The sequence below is a fragment of the Cetorhinus maximus genome, chromosome 11 (genome assembly GCF_964194155.1).
Source record: "Cetorhinus maximus chromosome 11, sCetMax3.hap1.1, whole genome shotgun sequence".
NCBI classification, from domain to species: domain Eukaryota; kingdom Metazoa; phylum Chordata; class Chondrichthyes; order Lamniformes; family Cetorhinidae; genus Cetorhinus; species Cetorhinus maximus.
Genome location: NC_135889.1, coordinates 10,229,755 through 10,248,343, shown reverse-complemented (window position 1 = coordinate 10,248,343; position 18,589 = coordinate 10,229,755). Strand labels below are relative to the sequence as shown.

At 45.4% G+C, this 18,589-nt stretch overlaps 1 protein-coding gene and 1 long non-coding RNA gene across 2 annotated transcripts in view; both read right to left on the bottom strand.

Annotated features, from left to right (window-relative positions):
• LOC144686383 (uncharacterized) overlaps window positions 1–18,589 on the bottom strand; it is a 43,064-nt gene that overhangs the window by 20,409 nt on the left and 4,066 nt on the right. The window lies entirely within an intron of this gene.
• LOC144686385 (uncharacterized) overlaps window positions 17,110–18,589 on the bottom strand; it is a 42,704-nt gene continuing 41,224 nt past the window's right edge. The window contains exon 2 of the long non-coding RNA XR_013577921.1: window positions 17,110–17,436. This is a non-coding gene — a long non-coding RNA (uncharacterized LOC144686385). The remainder of the gene's footprint in view (window positions 17,437–18,589) is intronic.

Sequence of the window (18,589 nt, the reverse complement as noted above, 5' to 3'; positions counted from 1 at the left end):
ACAGACTCACTCACACACTCACGCGGGTGCTCACACACTCATGGTCACACTCACGCGCACGCACACATGCACACTCATACGCTCATAATCACGCGTGCCCTCATGCACACTCACACTCACACACACACACTCCTAGCCTCACACATACATATATGCGTGAGCTCACACTCATATTCGCACACAAACTCTGTTGTGGAGGATGGAGGCAGAGGGGTGAGGAATGGGGAGAGGGCAAGGGGAGAGGGCAAGGGGGTGCGGGGTGCGGGGCGGGGAAGGGGATATGCAAGGGGAAGGATGGATGAGCTGGCCCTTCATACTGGAGTTGAGCTGGTGTCTTACGGGTCCTCATTGCACCCAGTGTCATGCAATTGACACCCAACTCAGAAATAAGGTATCAATGAGCTTGCTGCGTTAAAACACCACTGACAGACAGGCTCAGATTACCTCCACGTCTGACCACACAACATTAGAGAACTACCTGCTCCTAATATGTCTCTGAGTTAGTCCCAGTAGGACTTTGCCTTTTCTCGTTCCCTATTTTTGAGACGTATTGAACAGCTCTATCACATCTCTCATCTGTATCACTTCACAGAACATCAACACCATTTAAAATGAAGTTTATGTTGAAACTCTGTCAAATTTTAAAGTAAAACATTTGAAGGAATGAGTTCAGTGTGCACATTCCTGACCAAGTCTCTTGATGTGGTTGGTGCATTCCCAATAGAAACCTCCTCCATTCTGGTCAGTCGCCATTCAGGGACTCCCACAAGTCGGCAGGGATGTTTGATGTCTTCAGGGCTGCTTTGAGGACATCCTTAAAGTGTTTCCACTGTCTTTCTGGGAGTCTCCTGTGGAGACCCAGTTCCGATTGCAACAGTTGCTTCAGGAACCTGGTGCTGGGTATAAAGGCCGGTTAAGGCCATTGTTGGACGTGTTGAGGAACAGAGGAGCTGCACAAGGTGGTCTTGATCCGCAGACCAGGGGAGTCGGCACTCCAGACCAATTCGGAGACTCTCCAAGCTGCAGACCGCCCTGTGAAGAGGCTCCCCTCGAGAATAGATATTAATATTAATATTAGTATTAGAGCTGTAAGGTTCTGGTGTTTGGGCCCACAGATACCTAAAAAGGCAATCGACTAGTCGGAAGTAATTTTAGGATTTTTAATTAAGTTTAATAAGAAACAACAGTTTATATATGATGCAGTAACTAATAAGACTGAAACCGTATACGACCCTGACAGTGGTTTACTGGTCCCAGAGGGCAGACGGACGGTTGGCACAAAGTGTGTTGATCTCATCACCCACCTCCTCCTCCATTTTAAGAGCACTGCAACCTCACCATGACACCTCACCAGTATCTCACCGGGACCTCAGCAGGACATGGACCCCGTCCTTCAGCACTTGTTAATATATTCTTTTTCTAGGGGCTGGTAGCTTACCCAGTGTCAATCATCTATTCAAACTATCCTGACCAGTCGACACAGACAGGTACCTAAACTGTCAGGGTGCTTACCACCAACCCCCCCGCCCCAGTTCACCATCCTGCTTGAGACCAGTTTTTAGCTTACACCCTGGTCCTTTCTAAACACTTGCATACATAAGGGAGAGCACAAGACGCCATCCTACCAACTTAGAATGTCAACATGGCAGCCTGAACTAAGACTATTAACAGGTCAAAGTGTTTAGAAATTCTCTTTCCAGAGAGAGAATCAATGCTGTTTAGCTAATCTCATACTAGACAGAACATACTTGTTTATTCAAGACCCCAAGTCCTTATAGAGCAGCTGTTCAGGGGTGATGTCAGGAAGTAATTCTTTGCACAACAATGTTCAACCATATACTGCCCCCTGCTGAAGATGAACAATCTCCCCCAGCTGCTCCTATCCAATGTCTTGTGTATCTCATCTGTGTTCAAACTACCCTCTACCAATGATTCATTGTTTTAAATTGCTCGTTCATGGGATTTGGGCATCACTGGCTAGGCCAGCATTTATTGCCTATCCCTAATTGCCCTTGTTCAGAGGGCATTTTTAAGAGTCAACCACCTTGCTGTGGGTCAGGAATCACATGTAGGCCAGACCAGGTAAGGACAGCAGATTTCCTTCCCTGAAGGACATTAGTGAACCAGATGGGATTTTACAACACTCAGCAATGGTTTTTTGGGTCAGCATTAGACTTTTAATGCTAGGTTTTTATTGCATTCAAATTTCACCATGATGGGATTCAAACCCAGGTCCCCAGAGAATTACCCTAGGTGTCTGGAATACAAGTCCAATGATAATACCACCATGCTAAGGGGAGAGAGTCTTGTTGCACTTGGGCTGGGAGACACCATCACTCGGTGTCTATAGGCCTCACTCGGGTTTGCTTGCTAGTAAGCAGAAAGCAATCCACTTAATTTCCAACACAGTTTCACTGGAAGCCACTCCCATAGCCTGCAGAAAACTGAAAGAAACAAAAATGTAATGAGTGGAATGCCCACTGTCGTCAATCCACATAGAAATTTCTGGTAAAACACACTCTGCTCCCTTGTGTAATAAAGACTGGAGCAGGTTGGCACGTTAACAATGCACATCCACATTAAAGTACAAATGGGCCAGCAGCTTCAGGGGAGGAGGAGATTCACTGGGAACTGCAAATTTCCAGGATTTGCTGGTTGATTTACATTGTTTCAGCTAACAGAGAAAACACCTCTGTTTGTGCCCGAGAGAGATTATGTACCATACAGAGTGTCGTTCCCACTGCTGCTCGTAATCCAGGCTGCACTGAGGGAGTGCTGCATTGTCAGAGGTGCCAACATTCAAATGTGACATTAATGAGGCCCCCCCTCCACCGTTTCAAGTGGATTCAAAAGACCCCTTTTGAAGAGGAGTTTGGGAATTCACCCTGGCACCCCGGACACTCTTTATCCCTCCTCCAACATCACTAAAACAGATTAGCTGGTCATTGTCTCACTGACACTTGTTGGGATCTTGGGAATTGGCTCCCACGTTTCCTACATTACAACAATGACTACGATTCAAAAGTGCCGAATTTCCGAATTGGCTGGAAATACTGTGGGATGTCCTGAGGTCATGACTGGCGCTATAGGAATGCTAATTTCTTCCCTTCTCTGTTTCTGCAGGCACCAGTTTTAACACTCGCCTCCTAAGCCTCACACTGCCGATGAGGGGAGAGTTTCACTCAACCCCTCACCTACATGAACCACCCGCCCACCACACCACCTGCCCCAAGTTACAGTTGAGCCTTTCCTTGATCAGGTATTTGATGAGCTCTCATTTCGGTCAATAATTACTTACTGCCCGGGCAACACATCTTGAGATGTGAGGTTGGCGTTTCCTCTGAATTCCAGTTTTTGGGAGCGTGAACGGATTGGGTCCACCTCATAAACTATTAGCCTAAAACTACTGTCAAAGACCGTTGTCACCCCACACCTCTCTGTAATTATGACTCACACCCACCCAAGGCTCGTACTGTGTTTATGTTCAGCTTGTCTTCCAGTGAAGCCTTTGGCAATGGCAAAGTGATCAAATAAATCTCCATTATCATTAACACTTACTTTTGCTCCATTCTTTCAACTGAGGCTTTAACAGATTCGAGAACTTTCTGAAACATTTGGTAGTAAGATAAAGACTCAACAAAGCCTTTGATCCACAAGATTGATGCTTGTTGCTTGAATGGAATATTATCAACTCTGGGGACAAAACAGATATCCTTTTCAAACACAAAATGCTGGAAACACTCAGCAGGTCAGGCAGCAATGGTGAAGAGAGATAAAGATTTAATGGGCAACATTTTCCCCCCGTCAGGGCAGAAGTGCGGGAGCGGGCGCAGGTGAGCTGGCCTCTGATCGGCGCCCCGGTTGGGGGCGTGCCGCCATTTTACGTGTGCAGGCCAATTAAGGCCCGCCCAGCGTGACATCTGCGAGGGAGCACTTGCTCCCTGTGCAGACGGGGTGGAATTCCCTCAGCCAGGAGTGCGCTCTTTTGTGCGTGCACGCGAAAGAGCACACAGATCTCCCTGAGGTAAAGTGCTACACCTGCTCCTTTACTTCCCCTCTCCTCACCGTCCAAGGGCCCAAACACTCCTTTCAAGTGAAGCAGCATTTCACTTGCACTTCCCTCAATTTAGTCTACTGCATTCGTTGCTCCCAATGAGGTTTCCTCTACAATGGAGAGACCAAACGCAGACTGGGTGACCGCTTTGCAGAACACCTTCGGTCTGTCCGCAAGCATGACCCAGACCTCCCTGTCGCTTGCCATTTCAACACTCCACCCTGCTCTCATGCCCACATGTCCATCCTTGGCCTGCTGCATTGTTCCAGTGAAGCTCAACGCAAACTGGAGGAACAGCACCTCATCTTCCGACTGGGCACTTTACAGCCTTCCGGACTGAATATTGAGTTCAACAATTTTAGATCATGAACTCTCTCCTCCATTCCCACCCTCTATCCGATACCCCCATTTTTTTTCTAATAATTTATATAGATTTTTATTTTCCCACCTATTTCCGTTATTTTTAAATGTATTTCCATCCATTGTTTTATCTCTACCTTTTAGCCTATTTCGATCCCTTCCCTTCACCCCACCCCACCCCCACTAGGGCTATCTGTACCTTGCTCGTCCTGCTTTCTACCCTTAATTAGCACATTCCTTAGATAATATCACCGCCTTCAACACCTCTTTGTCCTTTTGTCTATGACATCTTTTGGTTATCTCCACCTATCACTGGCCCTCTATCCAGCTCTATCTGTCCCATTCCCCCTCCCCCCCACACCCCTTAAACCAGCTTATATTTCACCTCTTTTCTATTTTTACTTATTTCTGTTGAAGAGTCATACGGACTCGAAACGTTAACTGTGTTCCTCTCCGCAGATGCTGCCAGACCTGCTGAGTTTTTCTAGGTATTTTTATTTTTGTTTTGGATTTCCAGCACCCGCAGTTTTTTGCTTTTATCCCAGTCTATTTAATCTTTCCTCAGAGGACAATCCCTCCATCCCAGGAATTAGATTGGTGACCATTTGTTGCACTCCCTCTATGGAAAGTATATCTTTCCTTAGGTGAGGAGACCAAAACTGGACACAATATCCCAGATGCGGTCTGACCGAGGTTCTATGTAATTGCAGTAAGACATCTTTACTTCTGTACTCAAATCCTCTTGTAAAAAAGGCCAATAGACCGTTTGCCTTCTTCATTGCTTGCTGTACCTGCCTGCTAGTTTTCAGTGACTCATGAATAAGGATACCCAAGTCCCTTTGAAGTTCAACACTTCCCAGCCTCTCACCTTTTAAGAAATGCACTATCCTGCACTAAGCCTCCGGTCCCCATTGCTCCTGACCTCGCCAACCTCCATTGTCTACCAAGCTCCCAGAAAATTGATTTCAAAATGCTTTGTCCCAGAGCCTCGTGGATAAGTGAGCGGCTGTTCTGAAGGGAAAGAGAGAGCGGGGGTTGTGAATGATCCACTGACAGAATCCAGCAGGATAGTCGGAGTGGAGTAAAGAGAATGGGAAGGAGACTGGTAAGATTAACCCTCTCCCTGCTGGGTGGGAAGGTCATTGAGAGGGGAGGAGGGATCACTTGTTGCTGCTCCATCGTTTGAAGGTAGAGTCTTAATCAAAATCCTGGCAAACAGAATGTCTGGGATTGCCAGGAGAGGGAAGCTGAGGGTTAGTCAAGGGGATTTGAAGCTTGGAAGTGCAGCGGGACAGCAATGGTTTGGGTTGAGAAAAGCCCCATGACAGGAGAAATGAGATGAGGTTCTGCTGGGAGGACAAGCAGAGAAGGCCCAAGAGGGGCCTGGAAAAAAGAGAGAGACTGAAAGAATAAATGTGGTCCAGGGTGGGCAGTCAAAATGCGCACGTGAGTATACATAGTGAGAACATAGGTTATGTAGCCGTGGGCAGTCAGAATGTACACACAAGTATATATAAGGAGAACGTGGGTTACATAGCCGTGATAGAGTTTTGAAGAGAGAAATTCTGTTCGTAAGCAAATCTCTGAGTTGGCTTGTTACATCATGGACCTTCGGTATCTTAATGTTTCTGTATCAATATCAACACTCCTGACTTGTACCTTGCAGATGGTGGACAGGCTTTGGGGAGTCAGGAGGTGAGTTACTCTCCTGAGAATTCCTAGCCTCTGACCTGCTCTTGTAGCCACAGTATTTATATGGCTGGTCCAGTTAAGTTTTGAATGAACAGAGGGAATTAGGGGACAGATTCACACAGGGCATTAAAAGCAATGGCTTGGATTGATAAAACGGGCAAAGAAAGGGATAGAATTGTGGGTTTTTACCTTGAGAGATGATACAAACTTCAACTTCCTCCAGTTCTGACAAAAGGTCATTGAATTGAAACATTGGCATAAAATAACACATGAATACATCGGGCATGCATCCCGACGTCACCCCGCGTCATTTAGATTTTCAGTTCGGCCTATTAAGGCCATTAAAAAACTCATTAACATGATTGATGGACCTGCCCATCCTTTATGTTTCTCCATCGCAAAAAATGCTTTGATAATTGACCATTAGGCCTTATCTTGCAGTTAACACAATAGATTTTTACAGTTTTGTATCCTGCGTAATTGTTAAATAATTACCCGGTATAAGTACTTCAATTGACTAAAACTGGTTTGATGAGGTAGCCTTACCTTATCGATTCCATGGTGAACAAACTCTGAGGCAGGCTAATAGGACTCAAATAAATTACCAGGTGTGTTCAGAGAGATGAGGAAGATGTGGGAGACGCTAGTGACCTTTATGAGCGAGTCACTGGACACTGGGGAGCAACCAGTTAATTGGAAGCAGTCTAATTTAGCATCCAGATTCACCTAATAAACCAACCTTAAGGTTGGCGGGCAGGCTGGGAGCCCAGGTAGGCTTTGGAAAAAGCATGAAACCTCATCCACGATCGGGATGAGGTTTCATGAGGGTATTTAAATTTTTATTAAATGTTCAAATAAAAGTTATGGACATGCCCCAACTCATGTGACAGTGTCACATGAGGTGACATGGCAGGGACATTTTTTAACCACCTTTAGTAAAAGTTTTACATCGTGGATGATCTCCCTGAGGCAGCACTTTACCTCAGGGAGATCTGTGCGCTCTTTTGCACGCACGCACAAAAGAGCGCACTCCTGGCTGAGGGAATTCCACCCCGTCTGCACAGGGAGCAAGTGCTCCCTGGCAGATGTCACGCTGGGCGGGCCTTAATTGGCCTGCACACGTAAAATGGCGGCGCGCCCCCAACCAGGGCGCCGATTGGAGGCCAGCCCACCCGCGCCCACTTCCGCACTTCTGCCCTGATGGGGGGAAAATGTTGCCCATTAAATCTTTATCTCTCTTCACCATTGCTGCCTGACCTGCTGAGTGTTTCCAGCATTTTGTGTTTTCATATTTGAAAAGGATATCTGTTTTTCCCCCAGAGTTGATAATATTCCATTCAAGCAACAAGCATCAATCTTGTGGATCAAAGGCTTTGTTGAGTCTTTATCTTACTACCAAATGTTTCAGGAAGTTCCGGAACCTGTTAAAGCCTCAGTTGAAAGAATGGAGCAAAAGTAAGTGTTAATGATAATAGAGATTTATTTGATCACTTTGCCATTGCCAAAGGCTTCACTGGAAGACAAGCTGAACATAAACACTGAACGAGCCTTGGGTGGGTGTGAGTCATAATTACAGAGAGGTGTGGGGTGACAACGGTCTTTGACAGTAGTTTTAGGCTAATAGTTTATGAGGTGGACCTAATCCATTCACGCTCCCAAAAACTGGAATTCAGAGGAAACGCCAACGTCACATCTCAAGATGTGTTGCCCGGGCAGTAAGTAATTATTGACCGAAATGAGAGCTCATCAAATACCTGATCAAGGAAAGGCTCAGCTGTAACTTGGGGCAGGTGGTGTGGTGGGCGGGTGGTTCATGTAGGTGAGGGGTTGAGTGAAACTCTCCCCTCATCGGCAGTGTGAGGCTTAGGAGGCGAGTGTTAAAACTGGTGCCTGCAGGAACAGAGAAGGGAAGAAATTAGCATTCCTATAGCGCCAGTCATGACCTCAGGACATCCCACAGTATTTCCAGCCAATTCGGCAATTCGGCACTTTTGAATCGTAGTCATTGTTGTAATGTAGGAAACGTGGGAGCCAATTCCCAAGATCCCAACAAGTGTCAGTGAGACAATGACCAGGTAATCTGTTTTAGTGATGTTGGAGGAGGGATAAAGAGTGTCCGGGGTGCCAGGGTGAATTCCCAAGCTCCTCTTCAAAAGGGGTCTTTTGAATCCACTTGAAACGGTGGAGGGGGGGCCTCGTTAATGTCACATTTGAATGTTGGCACCTCTGACAATGCAGCACTCCCTCAGTGCAGCCTGGATTACGAGCAGCAGTGGGAACGACACTCTGTATGGTACATAATCTCTCTCGGGCACAAACAGAGGTGCTTTCTCTGTTAGCTGAAACAATGTAAATCAACCAGCAAATCCTGGAAATTTGCAGTTCCCAGTGAATCTCCTCCTCCCCTGAAGCTGCTGGCCCATTTGTACTTTAATGTGGATGTGCATTGTTAACGTGCCAACCTGCTCCAGTCTTTATTACACAAGGGAGCAGAGTGTGTTTTACCAGAAATTTCTATGTGGATTGACGACAGTGGGCATTCCACTCATTACATTTTTGTTTCTTTCAGTTTTCTGCAGGCTATGGGAGTGGCTTCCAGTGAAACTGTGTTGGAAATTAAGTGGACTGCTTTCTGCTTACTATCAAGCAAACCCGAGTGAGGCCTATAGACACCGAGTGATGGTGTCTCCCAGCCCAAGTGCAACCAGACTCTCTCCCCTTAACATAGTGGTATTATCATTGGAATAGTATTCCAGAGACCTAGGGTAATTCTCTGGGGACCTGAGTTCAAATCCCATCATGGTGAAATTTGAATGCAATAAAAACCTAGCATTAAAAGTCTAATGCTGACCCAAAAAACCATTGCCGATTGTCATAAAAACCCATCTGGTTCACTAATGCCCTTTAGGGAAGGAAATCTGCTGTCCTTACCTGGTCGGGCACACATACATGTGATTCCTGACCCACAGCAAGGTGGTTGACTCTTAAAAATGCCCTCTGAACAAGGGCAATTAGGGCTAGGCAATAAATGCTGGCCTAGCCAGTGATGCCCAAATCCCATGAACGAGCAATTTAAAACAATGAATCATTGGTAGAGGGTAGTTTGAACACAGATGAGATACACAAGACATTGGATAGGAGCAGCTGGGGGAGATTGTTCATCTTCAGCAGGGGGCAGTATATGGTTGAACATTGTTGTGCAAAGAATTGCTTCCTGACATCACCCCTGAACAGCTGCTCTATAAGGACTTGGGGTCTTGAAAAAGCAGATATTTTCTGTCTAGTACGGGATTAGCTAAACAGCTTTGATTCTCTCTCTGGAAAGAGAATTTCTAAACACTTTGACCTGTAAACAGTCTTAGTTCAGGCTGCCATGTTGACATTCTAAGTTGGTAGGATGGTGTCTTGTGCTCTCCCTTATGTATGCAAGTGTTTAGAAAGGACCAGGGTATAAACTAAAAAGTTGGCCTCAAGCAGGATGGTGAACTGGGGCAGGGGGGGGTTGGTGGTAAGCACCCTGGCAGTTTGGGTACCTGTCTGTGTCGATTGATCAGGATAGTTTGAATAGATGATTGACACTGGGTAAGCTACCAGCCCCCAGAAAAAGAATATATTAACAAGTGCTGAAGGACAGGGTCCATGTCCTGCTGAGGTCCCGGTGAGATACTGGTGAGGTGTCGTGGTGAGGTTGCAGTGCTCTTAAAATGGAAGAGGAGGTGGGTGATGAGATCAACACACTTTGTGCCAACCGTCCGTCTGCCCTCTGGGACCAGTAAACCACTGACAGAGTCATATACGTTTTCTGTCTTATTAGTTACTGTATCATATATAAACTGTTGTTTCTTATCAAACTTAATTAAAAATCTTAAAATTACTTCCGACTAGTCGATTGCCTATTTAGGTATCTGTGGGCCCAAACCCCAGAACCTTACAGCTCAAATATTAAGGCTCTGCCATCACTCTTCGATGGAAGCCTCTTCACAGGGCGGTCTGCAGCTTGGAGGGTCTCCGAATCAGTCTGGAGTGCTGGTTCCCCTGGTCTGCAGATCAAGACCACCTTGTGCACCCCCTCTGTTCCTCAACGCGTCCAACCATGGCCTTAACCGGCCTTTATACCCAACACCAGGTTCCTGAAGCAACTGTTGCAATCGGAACTGGGTCTCAACAGGAGACTCCCAAAAAGACAGTGGAAACACTTTAAGAATGTCCTCAAAGCAGCCCTGATGAGGTCAAACATCCCTGCCGACTCGTGGGAGTCCCTGAATGGCGACTGACCAGAATGGAGGAGGTTTCTATTGGGAATGCACCAACCACATCAAGAGACTTGGTCAGGAATGTGCTCACTGAACTCATTCCTTCAAATGTTTTACTTTAAAATTTGACAGAGTTTCAATATAAACTTCATTTTAACTGTTGTTGATGTTCTGTGAAGTGATACAGATGAGAGATGTGACAGAGCTGTTCAATACGTCTCAAAAATAGGGAATGAGAAAAGGCAAAGTCCTACTGGGACTAACTCAGAGACATATTAGGAGCAGGGAGTTCTCTAATGTTGTGTGGTCAGACGTGGAGGTAATCTGAGCCTGTCTGTCAGTGGTGTTTTAATACAGCAAGCTCATTGATACTTTATTTCTGAGTTGGGTGTAATTGCGTGACAGTGGGTGCAATGAGGACCCGTAAGACACCAGCTCAACTCAAGTATGAATGGCCAGCTCATCCACCCTTCCCCTCGCATATCCCCCACACCCCCCGGTGCAACTCCCCCTTGCCCTCTCCCCTTGCCCTCTCCCCATTCCTCACCCCTCTGACTCCATCCTCCACAACAGAGTTTGTGTGCGAGTATGAGTGTGAGCTCGCGCATATATGTACGTGTGAGGGTAGGAGTGTGTGTGTGTGTGAGTGTGAGTGTGCGTGAGCGCACACATGATTATGACCATATGAGTGTGCATGTGCGCGCGCGAGTGTGACTATGAGTGTGTGAGCACCCGTGTGAGTGTGTGAGTGTATGAGTCCGTGTGAGTACGTGGGTGCGCTCGCATGAGAGTGAGAGAGAGAGAGACTCAATTATCTGGTCAGCTATTAGACCATGAGATGTATGAGCAGAAGTAGGCCATTCAGCCCATCGAGTCTGCTCTGGAATTTATTGAGACACACACACTCGCAGACTCTCATTCACTGACACACACAGGAAAACACAAACACAATCACTATCACACTCACAATCACACTCTCTCTCTCTCACCTTCAGACACTCATGTAGACTCTGTCACTCTCACTCACTCACATTCACTCTGACACACATAAACACACACACACACAGAGACAGAGAGACACACACACAGATCGGCACACACAGACAGTGAGGGACAGAGAGACACACACACGCATGCGTGAGTACACACGCACACGCACACTATTTGCCTCTGCCGCACTCTCAGGCAGTGCGTTCCAGATCCTAACCACTCGCTGCATGAAAGATTTTCCTCACAGAGCTGCAGGGATAGAATGGGGAAATGGGACTGACTAGGTTGCTCGAAAGAAAACCAGCATGGACTCGATGGGCCGAGTGGCCTCCAGCGACATAACTCTCTGCGCTGGACTTTCTGGCCCAGAGGTCATGGGCATCATCACGGGCTGAACAGGAAAACTTGGAGAGCCTTTAAAAGTCAACCGCTCTCCACATTTCCCAGTCCCGTCTGCGACGATGTTGGCTGGTGTCGGGGACAGAAAATCCCGACCTCTGTCTCAATGCTGCTGTTGGTTCTTTCACCAATCACTTTAAATCTGTGTTCTCTAAAAGAGAGGGTGGCACGATTATTTATCAGGGAGCTGGGCCTGTGTGGTACCTTCAGCCTGCTGCACGGAGCTTTGCAGGAACATTGACCGTCATGGCGGGATCAGTGTTGGATATTTTAAAGGCAAAAAGAATGAAAGAGCAAGAGGGGACAGCGAGAGGGGAGAGCAACCTTTCTTCTGCAACAGGAGCCAAATTAAACGCTGGAGAAATCAGAAGTGACAGCACAGTAAGATCCCAAACAACAGAGAGAGAGAATGCCAGGAAACCAAACTTATAGATCCAAATATATAGGAACTGCACACTGGAGAAAAATGATTGTGTACAACAACCAAAATGTGAAGGGAGCATTGGAGCCAGCCCCATCTCCCTCATCTGTCTCATAGAAAAGGGAGAAATCCTCCAGATTTAAAATGGAGTTGGACACGAGGCTGTGTTTAACTCAAGTTTATTTACATGTCTTCACTGGGCTGGACAGAAAGCATCTGGAGACCCTTAGAAGACAGACACACAGACTGTACAATCCACGCTGATGCCAATAAGAAAAAACAACAAACAGAACCCTCAGTAAACTCCCCATTCTCTGTCTGGTTAGCGTGTTGGGGGGGTTTCGTGTGAATGTTTTGCGGGTGAGTGTGGGATCAGCGTTTGACATTTTCAAACTGCACTGATATTCTCAACAAGGGAAGGTGTTTAACACCAAGCCAACTTCCTTAGCCTAACAGAACTTTGAAATCATTGGGTCTGTTTCATGTTAAGCCAGCACAATACTTCATGGTGATTTTTTTCACAGCCGCTTGCCTCAATCAGTACTGCACAGCCTAAAATGTACTAGTCTCCATTTCCCCAATGTATTGTTCTTCTGTCTGCACTTTATATTGAAAGGATCGTTCATAGAATCAAAATTATTTAAATTTTTTTCAAATTCTCCCTGCCTAAAGTATAAACCGCTTTCATAGCTGCTGGCAGAAGGGCCCCATTGCAGCATTTAAATATGTTCAATCCCCAAATCCCCTCCCAACCCCCTGCAACCTAGCTTACCTCCTGTTAAGGAGCAGGGGATAGAATAATAAACTGTGGGGGTGTCTGCCTGTGCCTGTTTCACCGACTGCTATGGTGGCAAACAATGGGAGGAAACTGAAAGAAAGAGAGGAGACGTGCTGGAATTGGATAGTCCAACCTGAGGACCTCCTCACCATTGACACATTAGGGGCCCTGTAGTAGATGTGTGTGCTTGTGTGCTGGGGCGGGGTGGCAGTACACAGGCACAGTAATGGTATATTGTGGTGGGAATAACATGTCACCACAAGGCATGGCATGTGCCTGCCATTTTATTGGGCCACCAGTTTTGAAGATGACTTCTGCCAGTCACTCTGATGAGTGTGAGATATTGGACATGTGGAATTGTGAAACGCCTCCATACCATCGACAACTGGGAGAAAGTGAGAAGGGAAAAGTTTGGTGGAGAGGGAAGAAGATTGAGTAATCCAAAGTAAAAAAACGTCCCATCAAATCCAGGTATAAATCATAGGCACAGCCTGACACGCATGGCCCAATGAACTGCAAAAAATATATTGTTTTTCCTGATGCTGGGAGCAGTCTTACTTTATTCTGTATGTTGGAAAATTCAGATGGCAGGCAAGAAGGTTTTAAAATGGAACAGTCTTGGGAAGAACATAAAAGGAATGGGAATGGTCACAGAGATGTGGGTCACAACATAAGTATGGTACATTGGACAGATTTGAGTTTTATATAAAGCAGCTGTTTCCAGAGCATGAAGGTCTGTCTCTCCTCAGGTAGCTCGATGATCACATTCTTTCTATTCCTGATCAAAAACAGCTTCACCTAACAGAGCTGACAGCTGGAGCTAAATTAGGCTTGCAAAATTTGGTCACTGTCCTGTATAGAAGTGGCATGTGCCATCTTTTGTATGTAAGGCCAAGAGTTAATCCCATCCATAGCTAAGCACCAATGATCTAGACATTGTCTATTTGTGTAGTGTAGAGATTTTATTAAACACGTGGACAGAAAGAGGTTTCAGATCAGATGCATGACTGACGGTTATGATTCATTAAACCTGTTACGACCAGTCTCTGGGCGAGGTCCCCCAATTATGATCCTGGATGAGGTACCCTAAATTGTTATATTCCCGGGTGAGGAGGGGTGAACTGACTCTGTTTCCTTATTCAACCCCCTCGGTCGGTTGCAACAAGGTCAATTTAAAAGGTATCCCTTCCATCGTGGATACCTTTTCCCAGTCCAAATACATTTATGTTTTAAAAGGAGCCAATTTAACCAGGCTTTCTTGAGTCAAAGAAAGAGTGAGTTTATTAGTTACTAAAATATGAGAAAAAATAAAAATGCGACATACATACACACAGGTTAGAAATGAGAAATACGAGTCCAAAAATAAAAGTTAAAAAGATATTCGAACCAGTCTTTGGGTTGTCCATGAGGACAAATGGTGAAATGTTGCGGCCGTTAGTTGGGTGATTTTGATAGATCTGACTTTGGCAGTTGAGCAGTGGGTTTGGAGATTCTTGGTTCTGCTGGTTAGCTTAAAGGAATTGTCCTGTTTCTTTCTTGACTGTGGCTTTGCTGACTTGTGACTTATGAATTGTGACCAAATTTGAATTACTTAATCTGAGGGGTGTGACCCACCTCCTGAAGCAAAGTGTCCTGGTAACTTTCCCCCTCCCCGATGTGGCACAATGTCTGCAGCTAGGACTCCAGCTCCTTAACTCTGATCCGAAGTTCCTTGAGCTGCAAACACTTACTACAGGTGTGTTCACTCTGGATCACCTTGGCATCCAGCAGCGCCCACATGCTGCAGCAGCAACACAACACCCATCCTGCCATCAATATCATGTTTTGTTTAATTACTTAATTAATTACTCTCGTATCCCTGCTCTTTACACTTGAAGAATCCCCTGCTCTTTGCACTCTAGTTTAATTTTTTTACACACTAGTATTGATCTGAGACTTAAGCTATTTTTAAGAGAAAAAAAAGAAAAAAGGAAATAGAGACCTAAACACCTTACTTCTACTTTAAAGTCTAGAAATATTCACCAATCAGCTGTTCTCCACGCTCTTTAATGGTTTCTCACTCTTCTTGTATTCTCTCACTGTTAATGGCCCGGCTGCTTCTCGCACTCCCTCACTGTTAAAGGCCACGCTGCTCCTCTTGCTTTCTCGCTGTTAATAGCCTCAGAGTTCCTCAAACTGCTAATACAGGTGGTCTGATGCTTGACCCTTGGGCCACTGCTCAGAGAACCAGCGAATGGTTACAGGACAGAAGGAGGCTATTTGGCCCATTGTGCCTCTGTTAGCCCCACAACTAAATTTCTCCCAACGCTCGACCTCCCTCCTGTCAGTCTCCTTGTCAAAATGTTGATAAGTAAGAGTCATCAAGGACAGGTTCACCAACAAATCTGTCCGAAAGAACTTCCAGACCAATTGTGACCAGAATTCTGTCAGATCAACAGATCTGTTTGAATGTCATCCTTTTAAAAGAAATGTTCCCATACTCCAGCCTCAGCAGGGAACTGTGTTTTGTCCTATTTTGTGTTTGTGTGTGTGTGTATGGGCGTTCAAATATTTTTTTTTAAGGGAAAAATCATTATACTTCTGAACTACAGCTTGTATGTTAACCACTTTGTTAACTTTTTTTAAAAAGTAGTTTGTTTTATAATAATTGTTTTTGTGTGTTTACTGAAGTGAAAGAAGCCTGTTTAGAATCGTTTTATGCTGGAAATAACAGTATCAAAGGCAAACAACTGGTCAGTTTTGTGGGTGAATTAAACATTTAAACTATTTCTACGACTGATGGAGAAGTGGGGCTAGAAGTAACTGCACACTCCTCCCTTCATGGTCCACAATACTCCTACTCTGTGCATGTATCTCTGGGTGTCCCTGTGTGTGTGTCTTCCTGTCTGTGTGTTGGGGCATGTATGTCTGCGTGCACACATCTCTCTGAGAGTGTTTGTGTGTGTCTCTCTCTCTCTCTCACTGTGCCTGTGCGTGTGTCTCCCTGTATGTGTTGGTCTGTCTCCTATGTGTGTGTGTGTGTGTGTGTGTGTCTGTGTCATTATATGTCTCTCTCCTTAACTACAATATCTGCAATGTCCCCTCTCTTTTGTGAGCACAGACACAAAGTATTCATTTAGGAATCATGCTCACATCTTCTGCCTCCATATACTTTTATAAAGCTCAGATAGGTCACAACTTGAAGATTGCATCCAGATCTGGTCACCACACTTTAGGATGTGAGTAAGGGTGCAGAGGAAATTTACCAGAACAGTTCCAGGGATAAAGGTTTAGGTTGGAGAAGCTGGGAGCAAAGGGGAGATTTGATAGATGGGTACAAGATTGTGACAGGTTTAGATAAGGTAGACAAAGAAATGGTGTACCCACTAGCTGATCGTACAAAGGCTAGCAGAGAAGGATTAAGGTTTTGGTCAAGAGATGGAGAGGGAGGATGTGAGGAAGAACTTTTTTTAAGCAGCAATGTGGTAATGACCTGGAACACTGCCCACGAGGTTGGTGGAAACAGAGACGTTGAATGATTTCAAAAGGAAATCGGATGGGCACATAAAGAAATAAACTTGTAGAGCTACAGGGACAGAACGGGGTGAAGTGACTGGCGAATTTTCTATACAGAGAGCTGGTATAGACTCGATGGGCCAAATGGTCTCCTTCTCTGCCCTATGATCTAAGCAGCTTCCCTAGTCTCTCCAACCAGCTGCAGTCCCTTCATCCCTGGTGCCATTCTAGTAAATCTCCTCTGTTGACTCTCTGGGAGTCTGTCAACATTTGTGGCATCCATTTAGAAAAAGGAAATAGAGGCACAGGAGAAGGTGCAACAAAGATTCACAAGGATAATACCAGAACTAAGAGCTTTTAACACTCAGGAAAGGCTGGAGTGCTTTTCTCTAGAAAAAAGACTGTAGGGTGACCTGATGAAAGTCTTTAAAATTATGAAGGGGTTCAATAATCCAACATAGATTTCATGAGAAACCTCCTTACCAGAAAAGTGGTAAGAATGAACTCGCTGCCGCAGGGAGTGGTTGAGGCGAATAGTGTTATGAATCTGGAGCAGACCCCCAAATTTGGTATGATCCAGTTAACGATCAATAACGTTTTGTTTAAAGTAGCCTAAGTGTGAGATCCCACGTACTCAGTGAGTGAATAAATCCACAAGATTCCACAGTTGTAAACGTAGCAAAATAAACTTTACTATAGAAAAAGAAATGTCAAGCAATTTACAATAGCTATCTTATACTCTGACATTCAGAATTAACAAGATACACGTGGATTGACAGACGAACTGTGGTTGAACACACTACACTGCACAATACATGGTAGATGCGATCAAGACCGATCCACGGATTTCTCAGCAACCCACCCAGACATCAGTATCCATGTTACACAATTCTGTTAAATCTCTGTCTCCCTCATGAAGGGTTTTCCAGTCTTCACTTTCGAAGATCCAGCCTCTGAATGCGGTCTGAATCAGAATGCCTCAACGACTGCTCACCTCCTGATGGTTTAATCTTTTCTCCGAAGACTGAATCAATGACCTTTTCAACTCTCCAGGGCTTCTCCTGAGCCCTCACTACCTGGAGCCTGCCAACAGCAGCACTTTTGCAGCTTGAAGCCTCTTTCTTTGCTCCTCTCCCCCGTGGTCTCCTTCCCTGGGGGCTCTCTCTCTTTGGGACCTCTCCCGAGTTTTCTGTCTCTAGATTCCCTCCTCTTGGTCCCAGGGCTCCTCATGTTATGGGCCCAAACCTGGGTCTCGTGATACTTGCAGGGGGACTCCTGATGTCAAGGATGGCTGAGCCCTTTAACTGAAGAAACAAAACTATAACAAAACATGCACAGCCTGTCACCTTTTCGCAGACCCAGAACTCTTGAGCCTGCCGGGAAATGGAGTCCTCGGCCTCCACCCAGACTACAAACGTACCAATTAGGAGGGGAAGGTCACTCGGCCCCTCGAGCCTGCTCCACCATTCAGTAAGATCATGGCTGATCTAATTTTAACCTCAGCTCCACATTCCTGCCTAACCCTGAAAAGCATTCACCCCCTTGTTTATCAAGGATCTATCTACCTCTTCCTTAAAAATATTCAAAGACTCTGCTTCCACTGCCTTTTGAGGAAGAGAGTTCCAAAGTCTCACAACCCTCAGAGGAAAAATTTCTCCTCATCTCTGTCTTAAATGGGTGACCCCTTATTTTTAAACAGTGGCCCCTAGTTCTAGGTTCTCCCACAAGAGGAAACATCCTTTCCACATCCATCCTGTCAAGACCCTCCAAGATCTTACAGGTTTCAAACAAGTCACCTCTTATTATTCTAAACTCCAGCAAATACAAGCATAACCTGCCCAATCTTTCCTCATAAAACAACCCGCACATTCCTGGTATTAGTCCAGTAAACCTTGTCTGAACTGCTTCGAAGACATTTACGTCCTCCCTTAAAGAAGCAGACCAATACTGCACACAATACTCCAGATGTGGTCTCACCAGTGTAATATACAACTGAAGCATAACCTCCCTACTTTTATACGAAATTCCTCTCACAATAAATGATAATATTCTATTAACTTTACTAATTTACTTGCTGTACCTGCATACTAGCCTTTTGTAATTCATACACTAGGACACCCAGAACCCTCTGAATCTCAGAGCTCTGC